Consider the following 18,051-nt stretch of genomic DNA (forward strand, 5'->3'; position numbering starts at 1 on the left):
GTGAACATGGGATCCTTCCTGCCCTGTCCCCCCCCTGCTTCTTCAGAGAGGTGCAAGGAAGAAAGCAAATGGGCCCAGGGACATTCATCCCTCACTCTTGTCCAATCTGAAACTATACCTGGGGTACAAAGCTTGCCATACTATGTCAAAAGTAAAGAAATAACTGACTCAGTCTCAGTCAGAGCATACTCTACCTCTGAAAAGATTTACCTGGGATCATACTAGCTTTTTGGTACCTTCTTTGGAACAGTTTTCAAGGACATCAAGGACATCCTCCAGCACACAACAGGAGGCTATGAATGAGGAAAGTTGACTGAAGAGTAGCGGCTGCTACCTGATTACAGAAATCTTAGTTGATTAATTGTATGAGTTCTAGTCAAGGTATAAATATTTTAATAAGTAAATAATCAAATCTTCACATTAGCATATGAGGAAAAACAATTGTAAAGGAGGAAAACATACTTCTGTTGTTATTGGATGATATACCATTTTAGAAGAGGCATTCCCTGTTCTTTCTCACACAGCAAAGAATGCCTCTTCTAAAAATAAATCATATGTTAAAGTCTGGCACCCAGTTAATCAGGGGGCCCTCTTTAGTTAATGAAAGTATTTTGAACTGATTACTCCAACCAATTAATTGACTAAACATTGCAGCCCTACAAAATATAACCACAGTTCAAAGTGAACATGGGGTGTATGGGTCATGCTCACAAGGTACTAAGTCTGGGCTGACTACACGCGAAATGTAGCTCAGCAGTGGAGGCAGCAATTTTTTTATAAATGCTGGTGAAGGAGCAAGTGAACCGGAAGGTGCCCTCCAGCCTTCTCTGCAATACTGCATGGATGAACCATAAGCACCTTTTGGGCAGCACACCTGATCTCTGTTTATGGAACACTATGAACCAGTTTGTATCAGTTCATAGAGGATGGATAACCTTGCCTCACAGTGGGCGTCAGACTGGTTCAGGACTTGTGGATACTGTATCTGGAATAAATTAATTTCAAAATCATGTGTATGAAGTTAATGATTATTTGACAATGATGCGTTTTTAGGGCTCTTTTAAAGGCTGGTAAAGATCGTAAGCCTTGGCATTTAGAATTTTTAATCACCAGTTCGTGTCATTCTGATTCAAGAAGGACTTAATTCTGTGATCTGCGCAAACACAAGTCCAACATTCTGTTTCTCGCAGTGGCCAAGCAGATGTCTCCAGGAAGCCCCGCCACAAGCAGGACATGAAGGCAATAATTTGTTGCTTGCAAGTTAGTGGCATACAAGAAAACACTGCCTCTGAACAAGGGACAGAGACACTATGGCTAAAAGCCACTAGTATTATTTTTTCCTTAATTTAATTCTGCTTCTGCTTGCTTCAGTCGACCCTGGTCCCTGCTGGCTCTTTACAGATGATAGGGATCAGTACACACTCTAGGCTGTTTTTTGACACTGAGTGCCCTAGGCAGATGGAAAGGATACCTTCAAGAGCAGCGTCTCCTTAATTACATACAAAATCATGTATGTGCTCCTAGGCTGTTAGGCAGTGCTGGGGAGGAGCCAGCTGTCGTGGTGCACGTCGGCACCAACAATGTTGAGAAATGTAGTTGGGAGATCTGGAAGCCAAATTTAGGCTGTTAGGTAGCATATTGAAGTCCAGGACCCCCAAGGTAGCATTCTCAGAAATGCTACCTGTTCCAGGTTCAACAAGACAGGCAGAGCTGAGGGGTCTCAATGCATGGATGAGATGTGGAGCCAGGAGGAGGGGTTTAGATTTGTTAGGCATATTTGGGGGGAAGCAAGGTCTGTACAAAAGGGACGGACTACACTTGAACCAAGATGGAACCAGATTGCTGGCGCTTAAAATAAAAAAGGTTGCAGAGCAGCTTTTACAATAATGCCTGGGGGATGGATAGCTGACAGAAGCTGGATAGTATCCGGTTCTGCAGATGTGGTCCCTTAAGGTGCTAGGGTGTAAACATTTCAGATAGAACAGAAGCGGACAGAGCAGAACTACATAAAGAGCAGACAGAAGGCTGTGCTAGCTGGTCAAAGAGATCAAAGAGACGAAAGAAAGATAGCACATACTAGGTAAGAGATTCAGCGTATAGGTGCTTATATGCCAATGCCAGAAGACTCCGAGCCAAGATGGGAGAGCTGGAGTGCTTGGTTGCTAACACAGAAATAGACATAGTGAGCATAACAGAAGCATGGTGGAACAGTGAGAATCCGAACACTATTATCCCTGGATACACACTCTATAGAAAGGACAGGGAGGGGCGCCTTGGAGGTGGAACAGCACGGTATGTTAAAGAAGGCAGGGATAGAATCTAACAAGCTAGAAAACCTAGGAGGACTGGAGTCTTCCACAGAAACCCTGTGGGTGACAATAGAAAGCCTGAAAGGAAATGTGCTGCTGGGGACCTGCTATCGCCCTCTGGATCAAAACACTGACAGTAACTGGGAGTTGCAGAAGGAAATCAGGGAGGCATCAAGGAGAGGTAGGGCAGTAATTGTTGGAGATGGAGTTCCAGTGCATCCAGCTTTTGCACCAACGATCCTAATGGCCACCAGAGGCACTGGGAATAGAGATAGTTAGTGAGGGTCTCTTTACCTGTTCCTGCTTGCCTCTACTCTATGACCCCTGCCTTGACTCCTCAGGTACTTCCTGTAGAGAGTCAGTCGTTTTTCTTTCCTCCTAGAGAGAAGATGGAAACATATCTCTCTCTCCCCCTACCTATTCATTATATAGCAGATAGCAGGGCCGGTGCTAGGGTTTTTTGCGCCCTAGGCGAGATCACCTTCTGGTGCCCCCCCCCCGCCAATCATATTTCAAACACAGATGTATTATAGGAAGAATGAAAAGCACAGAATTTGAAATCCCCCCCCGCCAGCGCTCATCAGGGCAGCAGCGTTGCCCCCTTTACCGGATGTAACTGGAAGTACTCGACACGCCTGTGTGCGTTGCACACGCACCCAACGCGCACAGATATGTTGAGTACCTCCAGTTCCATCTGGTAAAGGGGGCAACAGGGCGGCACGATGCCAGCCCAACGGACTTTTAGGAAATCGAGCGCGGGGAGGGGAGAGAAGTGCACCCTCCCCTGCCCTTAAAGTTACCCCAGGCCAGTTCCATGCACCTCCCTAATGTGGGGCCCATGGAGCAGACTTGCAGGAGCTAGGCAGCCAGGGGAGCCAATGGGATGAGAGGCAGTAGGGATGGGGGGGGCCCTTCTGGGCAGTTCCTCCCCGCAGTGAGCCAGCTGGCTGGGTCCAGGGGGGCTGGGGGGAGGTGGTGGTGTCTTGCCATGGAGCTGGTGGCCCTTTGGCTACTGCCCGCCACCAGGCACTGCCAGGCTCTCCCGGGGCTGTGGCTGCTGGTTTCTGCAGCCCTCTTGCCTGATGTCTCTGTGCCACCCACAACCCTAACCCTACCCCCCCCACCAGAGAGGGAGCAGCGGCAGCCCGCTGAGTGTGCAGGGCGGGGGGGGGGGGCAGCCTTCTTGCAGGCGGCGGCAGCAGCGGCCTCAGCCTCCTCCTTGCAGGCCTCTCCTCTGCGGCCAACCAAGCAGGCACTGCTTTCCGCCCTCCTGCCGCTTGTGCCGGTGGCGTCGCCGTGCACCTCGCGAGCTCCTCAGCGGGCAACTGCCAGGCTGCTGCTGGGCGGGCGCCAACACCGAGGCCCTCGACTCAGCCGCGGCAGGCTTCCTGTGCTGAGAGTCACTCAGCAGAGCCGGCCCGCTGCTGACGGTGGCTCCGGGGCGCCCAGTGGCCGGTCGGGGCTCCGGGGTGAGGGTGGTCGCCCTCCTCCTCCTCCTCCTCCTCCTGCAGCCGCAACTGGCAGGCTGGGCAAAGCAGGGCGCGGGGGCGGGCTGGGGAGCCCCGCCATGCCAGAGGCCTGGCTGGCTGGCTGGCCGGGGTTGCGGGGTGCCCAGCAGCAGCAGCAGCAGGCCGCTGCCCGGCAGGTGCCCCCGCTGGCTGGCCTTCGGTGGAAGCCTCCGCGCGGGGGGCTCCCTCTGGAGAGGGAGGTGAAGGCGGTCCTCGCAAGGCCTGGACTGCTCCGTCCAGCAGGTGCGGCGCGGCCAGAGAGAGCGAGCTGAGTCCCACCCCGCACCCAGAGGAGGCGGCGCCGCCTGCTTGCTGCTGCTGCTGCTGCTGCTGCCTCGGGGACTGGTCGGGGCCTGCTGCTGCTGCCTGCCTGGCCCCAGCCACGTGCGGCGGGGGGAGCCCTGGGAGGGGGGCAGCGGCAGCCCCAGGTTGGGTCCCCCGCCTCGCCCCACCGCCAGACAAAGGGCTGCTGCCTTGTCCTGCCTTCTTGGCCCCTCGCTCTCCCCTGCCAGGCAGGGGCCTGCAGGCTGACCGCTCGGGGTGGGGGGGCGGCAGGCTGGCCAGCGCGGTGCCCCCTCCATTTTGGTGCCCTAGGCAACTGCCTAGTTCGCCTTAATGGTCGCGCCGGCCCTGGCAGATAGAAAGGACTAGGTCTTTCCTATCTCAAATGTACTTCACCAATAAATAAATTTAGTTCAGACTCTACAGTGATCTCCATGTGTGTTACTTAAATGGCTGCAACAACTACACTCTGCACTCTATAACTGGAGTGGTAGCTTCCTTGGTGCTTTGCTAAAATAACCACAAACCCCAACAGTAATAATGGGTGACTTCAATTACCCACACATAGACTGGGTAAATTCACAGTCAGTTATGACTAAGAGGTCAAATTTCTGTCTAACACAAACACTTTGAATTTCAGAAGAGGAAACCTCTCTAAAATGAGGAGTTCGGTGAAAAGAAAACCGAAAGGGAAAATCAGGAGACTCACTTTGCTCCAGAATGCATGGAGTTTACTTAAAACCACAATACCTGAAGCCACCAAGACCAGGAGGATGTCAGCATGGTTAACAGGTAAAACCACAATACCTGAAGCCACCAAGACCAGGAGGATGTCAGCATGGTTAACAGGTAAAGTCAAGGAAACTATAAAGGGGAAGAAGACTTCCTTCAGAAGTTGGAGGTCCTGCCCAAATGAAGAGAACAGAAAGGAACACAAACTCTGGCAAAAGAAATGCAGGGTGACAATAAGGGAGGCGAAAAGAGAGTTTGAGGAACGTTTAACTAAAAGCATCAAGGGGAATAACAAAATCTTCTTTAAATACATCTGAAGCAGGAAACCTGCCAGGGAGGCGATTGGACCGTTAGACAATGAGGGAGTGAAACGGATTATTAAGAAGTATATGGAGGTTGCAGAGAAGCTAAATAAGTTATTCGCATCTGTCTTCATGGCAAAGTAGATGAAACGAATACCTGTTCCTGAACCGGGCTTCTCAGGGGCAGAGGCTAAAGAACTGAATCAGATAGAGGTGACAAGAGATAATGTTCTAAACTGTCTGGAAAAATTAAAAACTAGCAAATCGCCAGGGCCGGATGGCATCCATCCAAGAGTCCTTAAAGAACTCAAATGTGAAATTGCTGAGCTTCTTGCAAAAATATATAACTTATCCCTACAATCAGGTTCCATACCGGAGGATTGGAAAGTAGCCAATGTTTCAAAAATCACCGATTTTCAAAAAGGGATCCAGGGGTGATCCAGGAAATTACAGGCCGGTTAGCTTAATGTCTGTTCCAGGCAAACTGATGGAAAGCATTCCCAAGGATAAAATTGTAAAGCACAAAGAAGAACAGGCCCTACTGGAGGAGAGCCAGCATGGCTTCTGCAAAGGTGACTCTTGCCTCAGTAACCTTTTGGATTTCTTTGAGCATGTCAACATGTGTGTGGATAAAGGTGATCTGGTTGACAAAGCATACCTGGAATTCCAAAAAGCTTTCAACAAAGTTCCTCAACAAAGACTCTTGAAAAAACTTGGTTTGGGTAACTTCATGGAGGAGAGGTCTATCAATGGCTACTAGTCGGAGGGCTATAGGCCACCTCCAGCCTCAGAGGTAGGATGTCTCTGAATATCAGTTGGAGGGGAACAACAGCAGGAGAGAGGGCATGCCCTTACTCCCCTTGCCTGTGGGCTCCCCACAGGCATCTGATGGGCCCCTTTGTGAAACAGGATACTGGACTAGATGGGCCTTGGGCCTGATCCAGCAGGGCTGTTCTTATGTTCTAGGACATGTCAGCAATTAAACATTGTATACAATCTGTGTATACTCTTTATTCAGAATAAAAAATCTCATTATTTTGAGAAAAGGTTTTATTTTAAAAAAACCAAAAATCCATTGGATTCCATTACTTGAATAAATGTGCAAGGAGTTAAGCTGCACTCATTGGCTGACATCCTGACTAAATTACTCAGTAGTACCAGTCAAGTGTTACTCTAAGGACTTCTATGTACATTTCAATTGGACTTCCTCTAATAAATTTAGTCAGGATGTCAGCCACTGTTTTTCCGTTTCTTGGCTACACTGGGTGAAGAGTGTGATTGCAATGTCCCAGAATCTAGTGTGACCTGCAAAGGACTTTGGAAAAACTACAAAAATGGACAATGAAGTGTGCTGAGTGGGAAAGGGCTAGGTCACCCATCCAAATTAGATCATATTCCAGAAGGTTCTGAGGCAGTGCTCAGTTTATTAGGGGAAAGACTGGGGCCCCTTCATTAAAACCACAAGCTCCCCTCCCTAGCTTCCCCCACTTTTAACCAAATCATGATTCCCCTTAACTTTCTAAAAACCAGAGGCTCAAACCATTAAGCATTTGGGTTCAGTTTCAGTTTAGGCAGGGGCGTAGCAAGGTTGTAGTGGGCCCAGAGACAAGATTTTAAAATGGGGCCCCCCGTCACTGAAGCTCAGCTCATGAAGTAAAGAAATCTTAAATGAGGCTGAATAGTGGTAACAAAAAGCATCTATCTATATCTATATCTCCTATGTGCCACAATAGAACATCATCCTAAATTATGTTTTTAAAGGTTTTGTAAATTGTGGACAATGCAAGTCATTGAATGGTACTAGAGAAAGACATGCTGTTCTGGTAGCTCCAGGTCTTAACACTACATCAATTTTTGGAGGATGAATACAACTGAAGGAAGCCAGGGCGGGTGTGCAGCCAGGAGAGTCAGTCATGTGACTTGCCTCTGGGGGGGGGCCAAGGCAGTGGGCCCGCAGACAACTGTTTCCCCTTGCCCTATTAGAGTTACGCCCCTGAGTTTAGGCCCGTCTGTCTATCTATCTATCTATCTATTTTACTCTCTCTCACTCTGTTCTGGTTCAGACATTAACTTTAAGAAGTGGTTCAGAAACCAGTTCAAACACTTTGAACCTGTTGAAACATATTTAGCATAGAATAACACCAAACTATTTTGCTTGCAGTGCAGCTCTCTTTGTCTTATTTTTTAAAAGCTTTTTATTTTTTAATGTTTTGAAAGGTACTTACAGACAAAATATACACAAACAGGAACAATAAAATATTCATCTGACAACCGAAAGCCAAGTACCTGATTACTGGACCGTTTAATTTTGAACCAGTTACTGCCTTTTGTGCATAGGGGTTCAGTTCTGATTCAGATGTAAGGAAGTCAAGAGATTTCAAGTTCAGGTTCAGTCCTGTTTCACTGGGGAAAAACCTCTGAACTCAAATTTCAGTTCATGTTTAGCCCAACTCCCTGCTAAAACAGTAACCACGGAGCTACCACAAAAGGTTAAGAAGTCAGGTCCTCTCTGGCCCTGAGTAATTCAAGCACTACTGTGGGGCACTGAAAGATTTCGCTCTCTATTAAGGGGCACTACTGAGGGTCTCCTGCCAAAGACCCCCACCAAATTCTTAAGGCACCCCGACCCCATCCATAATTTTATTAGTTATTTGTGCTGCTCAGCCTTGATCAGTTTCTTTAACAGAAATGACTCGATAGTTTAAAGATTTGCCCCCTCATTCATGAAGCTAAAAACATATTGTTTTTAGTGGGGGGGAAGCAATAATAAAAGTCAAGCTCTCCCTCTGCCCCCCAGATTCTGGATAAATTATTTCCCTAATCACTCGCATTTTGTTCTCTGCAGTGTGATGACAGCAGTACAGATTTCTAAGCCCCCTGAGCTAGACTGTGTAGGGGTTTTTGTAGCTCATGTTTGTAACAGTCTGTTCAGTGCCTGTGAGGATAAAAGTCTGTGTGTATGTGGGAAAGAGACAGAGATCATTTTGCATATCTGTGAATGATTCTAGCCATTTTATTCATATACATATGTATGAAGGAGTGAAATTAGTATTGCATCATGCTTTGTGGTTCCGCAAGTATTCCTCTGAGTGTGTGGCCATTCTTCCTCACCCCCAGTGTCTTGGATGAATGTGCAGAGATTTGTCCAACTGCAGGGATTTTCCTCCATCTTTCTATATCAGCTTTGAGACTATCCTAAAATGTGATCTTCGCCTTCCTTCCTTCCCCATATTTTCTTCCTTCCTTCCTTGCCTGTAGCTAGCCATGTGCTACTGTGTGTGTGTGTGTGTGTGTCCGTGGAAACATGTGTCTGCCTTTGTGCAGTTCACTGTGTGCCTTTGCCTTGATGGAGCAGGTGCCTATCCTTTCCTCTCCATCTGGTTGAAAGTCAGAGTTATTCAAATGAGAAATTAAGAGAGAGAGAGAGAGAGAGAGAGAGAGAGAGAGAGAGAGAGATTGAGAGAGAGAGAGAACCCCTTTCTTCTTTATATAAGAGATTACTGGGATGTGTTGACCAGGGAAGAAGTGGCTTAACCCAGGCCTGTAAATAGCCACTGAGCTGGTTGCCTTTAGCGAGTCAGGATTGCCTCCAAGCGACCAGGCTGCTACAAAAGTGGTTTTCCATCCCCACCCCCTTTTAGGCCAATTTAGGCAAGCTTTTTAAAATGTTGTAGGCTAATTTAATTTTGTGGGCTTATTTCTAAAGCTGATTTGGCTATAATTTCTAGAGTAAAAGAGCTCCCTAATTCAAGCACAAGCAAGCTGTGAACAATGGGGAAAATGCACCAGCCTAGGTACGTCAAGGGATATGTACATAAGCAAGTGTTGTTGTTTTAATTCTACTTCTGATGCGCATTTGAGGGCTATTGGTGGAGAATGGGACGTACATAGTTTAGACGCAGTGCAACATCCACCTCACACTGACTCTTGTACTCCATGTTAATTAATCCAGAATAACCACCAATCACTGATTTGACTCCTATGGTTACTCATGTAGATTAGAATCCCTAAGGCACCTATCAGTGCATTGAGGTAAAAACCAACGTGCCCATAAATTGGGGTAAAAACCTACAGTTGAACTACTACAATTTTGAACACACTACAGTAATTAAAGGGTATTTCCAATCCATGTTAAATAATCTATTACCTATTGATTGCATTTTTCTCCCACCCATTCTCCAAGGAGCTCAGGATGGCATACATAGTCTCTCTCATTTTATTCTCTCAACAATCCTGTGAGGTAAGCTAGACTGGCTCAAGGTCTTCCTGTACGTTTTGCAGCTGAGTGGGGATTTGAACTTAGGTCTGTCTGGTCAAACATTCCAACCACCACTCTACACTGAATGTTTAACATTATGGTCAAATATTCTAACTCTTGCTCTATAATGACTCTCAGTGGATGCCCACTACATACCAGTTCCTCAACACCAACATGAAATATGTCCTGTTTACATGGCAAAAGAGAAAACGCAGCCAGTACAAATCTGCTCTTGTCATGGCCGGAGACTTCCGATAATAACCAGTCTCCATGTATGTAAACACATGTACCCATATACACATGCATCTGCAGTGGACTTGGGTTGAATTCATACATGCAAGTTGTGTTGAAGGGGTCACTTTTAATACAACCACCTAAAAGCTGCTTCACTTATGGTAAAAAAAAAGAGAGAGAGAGAGGTAAAAAACGAGTTACAGTGAGTGATATGGTGAACAAAGTGCCTTCACATGAACAGCTTATGCCACGAAGAAAGCACTATATTATTTCACTATAAGCATCTAGCATACCGATGTTTGCACATGCAAATTAGGCCAAAATGAGCTAGAGTAGTTGGTCACTCCTGGGATCCACTTTATACACAGATACTGGAGTTGCAAGCTACTAAAACATGGTGTACTGACCAAAGGCCTGAAAATTACCCAGAATGCTGGGGTGCCATTTGCAAAGCTCCCCTCAAGCCTCTGCTACCATTGATTTTTAAAAAGACTTCTATCACCAGTATTTGCTCCAGATTTTAGAATGTTAGTTTGTCTTTTAACCAACACTTTTTTTGACCAATGAATTTGAATAATTTGTATATGAAAATTTCAGTAGAGTTGTCAGGACCCATCTGGCCTCCTTCCCAATGTCTCTACTTGGGAGGAAGAGGAGAAGGAGGCTAGCTCTTGGATCTGCTTTGGATTGGGGCTGGCCTGGGATCTAGGAAGAGACAGAGCTCCCCACTACCATATAGTCAGTTCACTTGGAGCTAGCTTTTGCTGGGTCAACTGTTCCTTCTTTGAGCTCTGCCTCACTAGACCAGGCTGTGGACACTTTTTGAGAGACTGACTTAAAACAATTTCCTTGTAAGAATGGAAGGCCATCTCTGATAGGCTCTTTTTCATTCCCTATTACAGTGAAACACAAGAACCAAAATAGCTGCAATCCCCCCCCCCCAAAAAAACACACCAAATGTGCCCTTAACTTGTAGCCATGACATTTAAAATGGGCATTCATTACTTAATCAACTAGAGCTTTACTTGATCAATCTAATCATTAAACCAAATAAAGTTTGCAGCCCTACTTCAGCTTTCTTTGCAATGACTATCAACAAAGAAAAAACTATATTTCGGCATGACTAGGGACAGGAAACCATTTATTGTCAGAATATTCAATTATCCAGAAATCTGCCATGGCTGACACCTGAGCTGGGTGCTACAGGGGTGTCAAACGGCAGCCCTCCAGTTGTTGTTGTTGTTGTTGGCCTACTACTCCCATCATCCCCAGTTACAGAGGCCAGTAGCCAGGGATGATGGGAGCTGTAGGCCAACATTTGCAGGAGGGCTGCATTTTCACACCCCTGGAATAAGAGTTTCAGAAAACTGGGAATTGCCTGTCAGGAATCAACCCATAATCCTGTGATGTATATGCTGTATATATTACAGGAAGGGTGCATTTGCTATCACATACATTTTGCAAGCAGGCTCAATCCCTAGCATTTCCAGTTGAAAGATGTCAGGTAGGTAAGACCTCTGCCTGAAACCCTGGAGAATCAGAATGCCAGTTAGAATAGTAGCAAGCATAACTTGTCCCCTTAGCTAAGCAGGGTCTGCCCTGGTTGCATATGAATGGGAGACTACATGCGTGAGCACTGTTAAGATATGAATCTTACACTCTAATGAAGTGCTTACATCCCTTAGGGGATGGAGCCGCTCTGGGAAGAGCATCTAGGTTCCAAGTTCCCTCCCTGGCGGCATCTCCAAGACAGGGCTGAGAGAGACTCCTGCCTCCAACCTTGGAGAAGCTGCTGCCAGTCTGTGTAGACAATACTGAGCTAGATGGACCTATGGTCTGATTCAGTATATGTCAGCTTCCTATGTTCCTGTGTTCCTATGGTCAAACTGGAAATATTGTCTAGCAACAAGCTATGCCAAGGATTCCCAACCTGGTTGTTGGACGACAGTTCCTATAATCCCCTGCCACAACAGTCATTGTGGGGATGATGAGAGTTATAATCCAACATCTGAGAACCCAAGGCAGGGAACCTCTGAACTATGCTATGCATCATATTGCTATCTTATGGCATCATATTGCCATAATGCTATGCCGTAAGACCACAAGTGTCTGCTGCCAAAATCGACGCCAAGGATGAACAGTGTGCTTTCAGCATTGTCAATATCAACCTGCATTTTTCCACTAACAATACATGGAATCATGACCCCAAAATGTGATGAGTTATTCACAAGGAGTTGTCATGACCCTCTGATTATCCAGTGCTCAACTCCATGTTTGTCTGCCTCAAACAACTAGGAATTCCCTTCCACCGGACCTAGGAGCCCTAGATCCAAGCTCCAAAAGTCACTCAAAGCCAGGGGACTCTATGATCCACTCCCCTCCTCTAAAATTCAAAGGAAAGCCAAATTGAGCCTAAAGGGAACACATTTTATATAATGCATCTGGGTGAAGAGAGGGCCCCCTCACACCATTGCCAGAATAGGCCAGTCCCTCAAGATCAGGACCTGGTCCCTAATGAATCCCTCTCCCCATCCCCCCACCCCTTTTCTCCCCTTCTTCCCCCAATGACTGGTCCTCATCATTCATCTGACAGGATCCAGGCAGCCTTGCTGTTTCCATGGCAACATTGCCATGGAAACTGCAGAACCCATTATCTCCTCCCCCTTATCACCATCCTTCCTTCTATGGCTACTTCTCCCCCCCCCCCCCTTCCAAGATATCAGTGATCGGAGGCTCAAAGGCTCATCTCCCTGAAAACAGATCCCTGGGGCAACATCTCCAGGAGGACTGGGAAGCAAGTTGCAGAGGAGATGTTTCTTTAGCTCAACCTTCCTTCTCCACCTGTGTTTATTTGTGCCAGGTGGGGGTGAGGATGCACATGATTAAAATACATAGCTACCCCCCCCCTGCACGCCAGCAATTCCCACTCTGCGATATCTTTTTTTTCTTTCCTTGTACTCTGCCAGCTCATGATCCTGTTCTTCCTTAATCTCTCCTATTTTATCCTTTTACTAACTACATTAAAGAGTGTGCAACTGAAACAACTGCATATTATTCCCCTATTGACCCCTGCCTCCATTCCCCTTCTCTCCCTCTGCCACCTCCCTTGTGTCAATATCTAGAATGTAAGCCCCTCAGGGCAGGGACCTGCCCCCTCATTCTTTGTAAAGCACAATATACATGGATGACGTCGTATAAACAACAAGAACAGCTATCGTTATTGCTATTATTTACTTAACACTATTGTTTTACCATTGTCTACCTTCCTCATATATCAGTTCTATTTGACCCTCCCTCCCTCTCCCTGACCCCCAACATCCTTCCTCATTCACACCCTTTCATCACTGACTACCTGGGGTGCCCCCATGTGCCTTCTGACTGTGTGAGATTCCATCCCAGATGCTTGTGAGTGAGCATGGCCTATGCTCATTGTCAGTGACAGCACTGTTGAAACCTGGTGAGGAGTTTGCCATTTCTGTGGCTTTCACCTCCTGTGTGCCATCTTGTCACTTCCCCACTTGTCACTTCCCCACTTTCCCACTAGTGCCATCACTTCCCCACTTGTGCGCACCTACGAGCAGAGAAACATCACTCTGTATCTACATGCAAGTGCACACACACCCTCACTCATCTCCAGTCACATATCTGTGCACATACAAGCACTTCATCCACACGCTTTACCACCAGCCTTGACACGCACAAACTCCATTCATGTACACAAAGCCGTCATGTGTGCGTGCATGTACACTCCAGTGCAATCCAATCCATATTCACACATGCTTGTAGTCATCCTTGGTGACACACATAAACTAGGCGCCTGATGCAAATGTGTCCATTTTGAGTCTCACAGGTTACACACAATCCGTTTACGCACTTGCAGGGAAGCAGAGGCAGGTGGATGGACACACACAAAGGCACCATTGTGAATTCTTCCACATATGAATATCCTCACATGCTCACCAGTCACCTGTTTTCTGCTAGATCTGTCCCTCTGTCAGATTCAGGCAGAAGTGTATGCGGCAGCCCCGGGGTGGGGGAGCGAGTGTTGTGCTTAATTTGTGCCAGCTCGGCCAGCCGGTGAAATATCAGAGGAGTCGGCTTAGATCATCTTCATTCAGTGTATGCATGTGTGTGTGAGAGAGAGACGAGGAATGGATGAAGCGAGTGATCCTCATGTGTAAAGGAGATAGGAATGGATCTTTTAAAAGCTGATCAAACATAACCTCAATCAAACAGATGGCACTTAGTAACACACTCACAACCTCTCTCTCTCTCTCTCACACACACACACAGAGTCACATACAAGCGGCCAGCAAAAAGCGTAATGCACAACCTATGATTTGATACGCATATACACACAAAGAAACTGTCACATGCGCAGAGCTGCAGCATTAATGCACACACTCACACTTTACAAAAGCATAGTCTCGAACACACAACAGTAGCACACAAAAGCCTCTATTCCCCACATATTCAGGCTAGCAAAACAGCCTACCTAGAACTAATAACAGCTTCACTAAAGGAGTGAAAGGCATACACACACTCAAGTAGAGCCTTAAGAATGTGCAAAGGAACACAAGCCGCTGATCTCACAAACCACCATACACACAACCATATGCACAACTAACATCAGATGCAGAATTAATGTCACAGATGCCCCACGAGGAGTCACGTCTCTAATAAACCATGTCAAGAACCAAACCCTATCTCAGCTGAATTCCAAAACAACCCATTCCATCGGATAATCTAAAACAGGGTACCTTTGCACCAGAATAGGATCTACATAGCAACAGCCAGCTTTTTTGCAGTATGGAGTGCTGAATCCCTCTTCCCTCCCCCTTGCTCCAAGAAACTATTTGTCAAATGTTAATAACAGATCTGTCTGGATTCCCAGTTGTGGTACAGACCCCCAAATGCAGTAAATCGCAGTCAAAAATATGCATTCCCAAACCACACATATGGACATTACTCCTAAGTCTTTGGGGAAAGCATCTACTCTTAACTTTGATATGTGCACTTTCGCACATGCATGCATGTGTGTATACACACACACACATACATACGGGCGTACAGTCAAATTCTTTAAAAGAGTGTTCTTTTTCTGCCACCCACTCCCCACAGGCAACTGCTAATTTCTACCTTTCAGGTAAAAACTGCAGCTCCCCTTAAACTCATCTGGCACACCTAACCCAGATTATTAAAGGTAAAGGCTGCCCCATGGCAAGCTGCAAAACCCCACTGCTTACCTTGATCTGTTTTTAAAAATCCCATACAAAACACTTGCCCCGTTGAAGTAGATTTTTTTTTTTTTGCTGCTGCTGCTGCTGCTGCTGCTGCTGCTGCAACCCGTCAGTGGCAAAATCTAATTTTTTCCCCAAAGGGAGTAATTGGAATTCCAGATGTTCCTCCTCACCTGCAATAAGGAAATATTTTATTTTATTTTATAGAAAACAAATTCCGCCCCAAAAGTGGGTACTTTCTATTTAAAATGGAATTCCACTCTGGGAAAGACAAAGCAGCGAATGAATTAGGCATGATGCTTGATGAATTCCATTGGCTGGTTGGCAGGGAGAGAGATGCCTTGATTGGTGGAGGAAATGCACTCAGTGTGTAACTGCAGCCCCTCACCCAAATCTGTGCCCCTCCCTCCAAACTGCCTTCAAGTCCCAAAGGAGTGAAGAGGATGAGTGGGAAGAGCTTTCATTAACAAAAAGAGTGAGCATCCTGCATAAGATAGGGTAGAGAATGGGATGCAGGAGCATAGGATTGGACAGGAAAGGTTGTCAATCAAAGGATAGTTAATCTCTCTCTCTCTCTCCTGACGTTCTGTTTTGGGGAAGGAGGGAAAAGAGCAAACTTTGTGCAATGCCTGAGGCTGTCCCGTTCAACACATACAGTCCTTCCCACATAACCTAGTCTTAGTGGACAGACATCATTGCTACAGCCCTCCTATAACCAGGAGTCCTGCCTCTTAGGGATCATTCATATGGCTCCAATATGGGAGACCGGATAAGATATTATTGTACAGTTTATAGTGTCCGGCAGATCCACACTGGTTGCCAGTGCCACCAGGACCAGTGAGAGCCATTCAGCCTGCACAATTTACTTACTATTATGACTGTTTATTAATTTACAACCCACTTTGTCCCAAAGGATCAAGATGGGTTAGTTTTTACTTTGTTTGTTTGTTTGTTCAACACATTTGTATGCTGCCCCATACACAAGTCCCCAGGCGGTTCACAATAAAAAAAACACAACAATTAAAACATTAACACAATTAAAGCAGTTTAAAATACAGATTAAAACTGTATTATTATTTTTTAATTGAAAACGCTTTTCTGCCCCCTGCTAACTGGGCAAAGAGGCACCTCTTTAACATGGTGATTCTTTTTATTTAGTAGGGGGAGAGTAACTGGCCCTATCCAGCCCCAGCACAGCATCCCTCCAGTGACTCTTGCTGGTGTCTATCTTATGTTCCTTTTTAGATTGTGAGCCCTTTGGGGACAAAGATCCATCTTTATTTATTTATTATTTCTCTATGTAAACCACTGTGGAATCTTTTGTTGAGAAGTGATATATAAATTGTTGTTGTTGTCCCAAAGGGCTTGCAGTTAATTGCACATCTACTTCCCTTTGTTCATCCCCTTTCTCCACTTAAAAAAAAAAAGTCCCAACCCACTCTTAACTCCAGAGTTTCTGTTTAATCCCAAAGCCACAGAACCTAGAGGCTTGTTCACACATGCATATTCATCATTTGGTAACTGCAGCCTCAGGCGGCTTGCATCTGTAACAAGCCATCACAGATTTAAAACCACAGACAGAACTTTGATTTTGCCTCAGCCTCACCTCAAATTTGTTTCATTGTTTTAAAAATTTATACTCTGCTCTTTTCTCCACTATCTGTAATCCAAAATGACTAGCAGTAAGACTTAAGTGGGCGGGGGCGGGCTAAATGAATAGCTATTAGTCACAATCACTAATTTTTAAATGAAACTGTTTATTTTATTTTACAGGTATTACAGCATATAGCAAAATAAAACAAAACCCAACAGGTGCTGGAAAATTATTTGGCAGAGTTCCATATCAAGTTCAAGAGGAATCTCCAAAGCTGACATGTCCAAGCATTGTAACACAGAGAAAACACTGGCTTGTCTTAATAAATTAGCAGCTATATGCCATTCATACACTCCGGCCTTTATATACACTTATATACACTTGTTCTTATCTAGGTAATTCAAAAAAGGAGAGCCATCACTTAAAAAAAACACACAATATTGTGTGAACTTATACCATTCACAATAGCTAAATTGAACCTCTAAGTTCAAAGGCAGTGTATCTTTGAACAACAGTTGCTTCCAGCAGAGGAGAGACTTATTGCCTTCCTGCCTTGCCTGCAGGTTTTCTGAAAGCATCTGGTTAGCTACTGCAGGCAACAGGATGCTTTAGTCCAGGAGTTCTCAAATTTGAGCCCCCATTCCCCAGATGTTGTTGGACAATTCCCATCATCCCATTCCCCAGCCACAATGGCCAGATGCTTGACTACAACTCCCATTATTCCCAGCCACTGTGGCTGATGTTAATGGGAGCTGCTATCCAACAACATGGGGTGTGGGGTGGGGGGAGAGACTCAAAACTTGAGCACTCCTGCTTTAAGGCTGATTCTGTGAGGCTCTTCTTGTGCACAAAATACTGCCATTAAAAATAACAGAATTACAATAAAACTAGCTCTGTAACCTTTAATAAATTAATTAGTTAGATGAAGCAATTAAAAATCTTTTACGTCTATTAGAAGGCTTCACTGATGACAGAAGCAACATGTTTTTTAAAAAATATGTTAATCATTTTTAATATAGGTATTTTTAAAAATTGCACATGACAGGTGCCCTTTTAGAAGAGGTATCTCTTCATCTTTCTCACCCAGGAGGAAGTGCCTCTTCTAAGAGGATGACATTGCAGGCACCATCTAAATACAAATAATGTTTTTCCTTCAAAATGATTGCTTTATGCAAATTTATGTACATTTAATTGGTAGGTGACTCAGTTCAAATGCATTTGACTAATCAACTAAGATTTCTTTAATCAGGCAACAGCCCTAAATAAAACAAAACCAATCACCACCAACCTAAAAGTATAAAAATAGTGTAATAGTATATAAGTGTAAAAATAGTAACAGCACTTAGACCAGAGGTTCTCAAACTTGCCCCAGATGTTGTCAGTTTGTTTATTGTTAGATTTTAATACCGTCTTTCATTAAAACAATCTCAAAGTGGTTTTCAAAACATTAAAAACAATATAATACCATAAAATAGTGACACAATAAAAACATTAAATTGGAATATAAAAATACAAATCTAATTAAAAGTTTAAAAACCAAACACAATGAGAGACCATAAAACACAGAGCAGCAGCGACAACAACATACACTC

The 18,051-nt window shown here is 45.2% G+C and overlaps 1 protein-coding gene across 10 annotated transcripts in view; it reads right to left on the minus strand.

The window, feature by feature from the left end:
• Window positions 1-18,051, minus strand: part of SHISA7 (shisa family member 7) — a 110,881-nt gene that overhangs the window by 37,646 nt on the left and 55,184 nt on the right. For 6 of the 10 annotated variants that reach the window (XM_053266444.1, XM_053266440.1, XM_053266443.1 and 3 more), the window contains one exon: window positions 14,872-15,038. The exons of 1 other annotated variant lie outside the window; for it this stretch is intronic. The gene's annotated coding sequence lies outside the window, so the exon portion shown is untranslated. Of the gene's footprint in view, window positions 1-210; window positions 2,786-14,871; window positions 15,304-18,051 lie in introns of those variants that run through there. 3 more of the 10 variants (XM_053266449.1, XM_053266447.1, XM_053266446.1) reach the window with 3 other exon arrangements.

Source organism: Hemicordylus capensis, chromosome 6 (genome assembly GCF_027244095.1).
Source record: "Hemicordylus capensis ecotype Gifberg chromosome 6, rHemCap1.1.pri, whole genome shotgun sequence".
NCBI classification, from domain to species: domain Eukaryota; kingdom Metazoa; phylum Chordata; class Lepidosauria; order Squamata; family Cordylidae; genus Hemicordylus; species Hemicordylus capensis.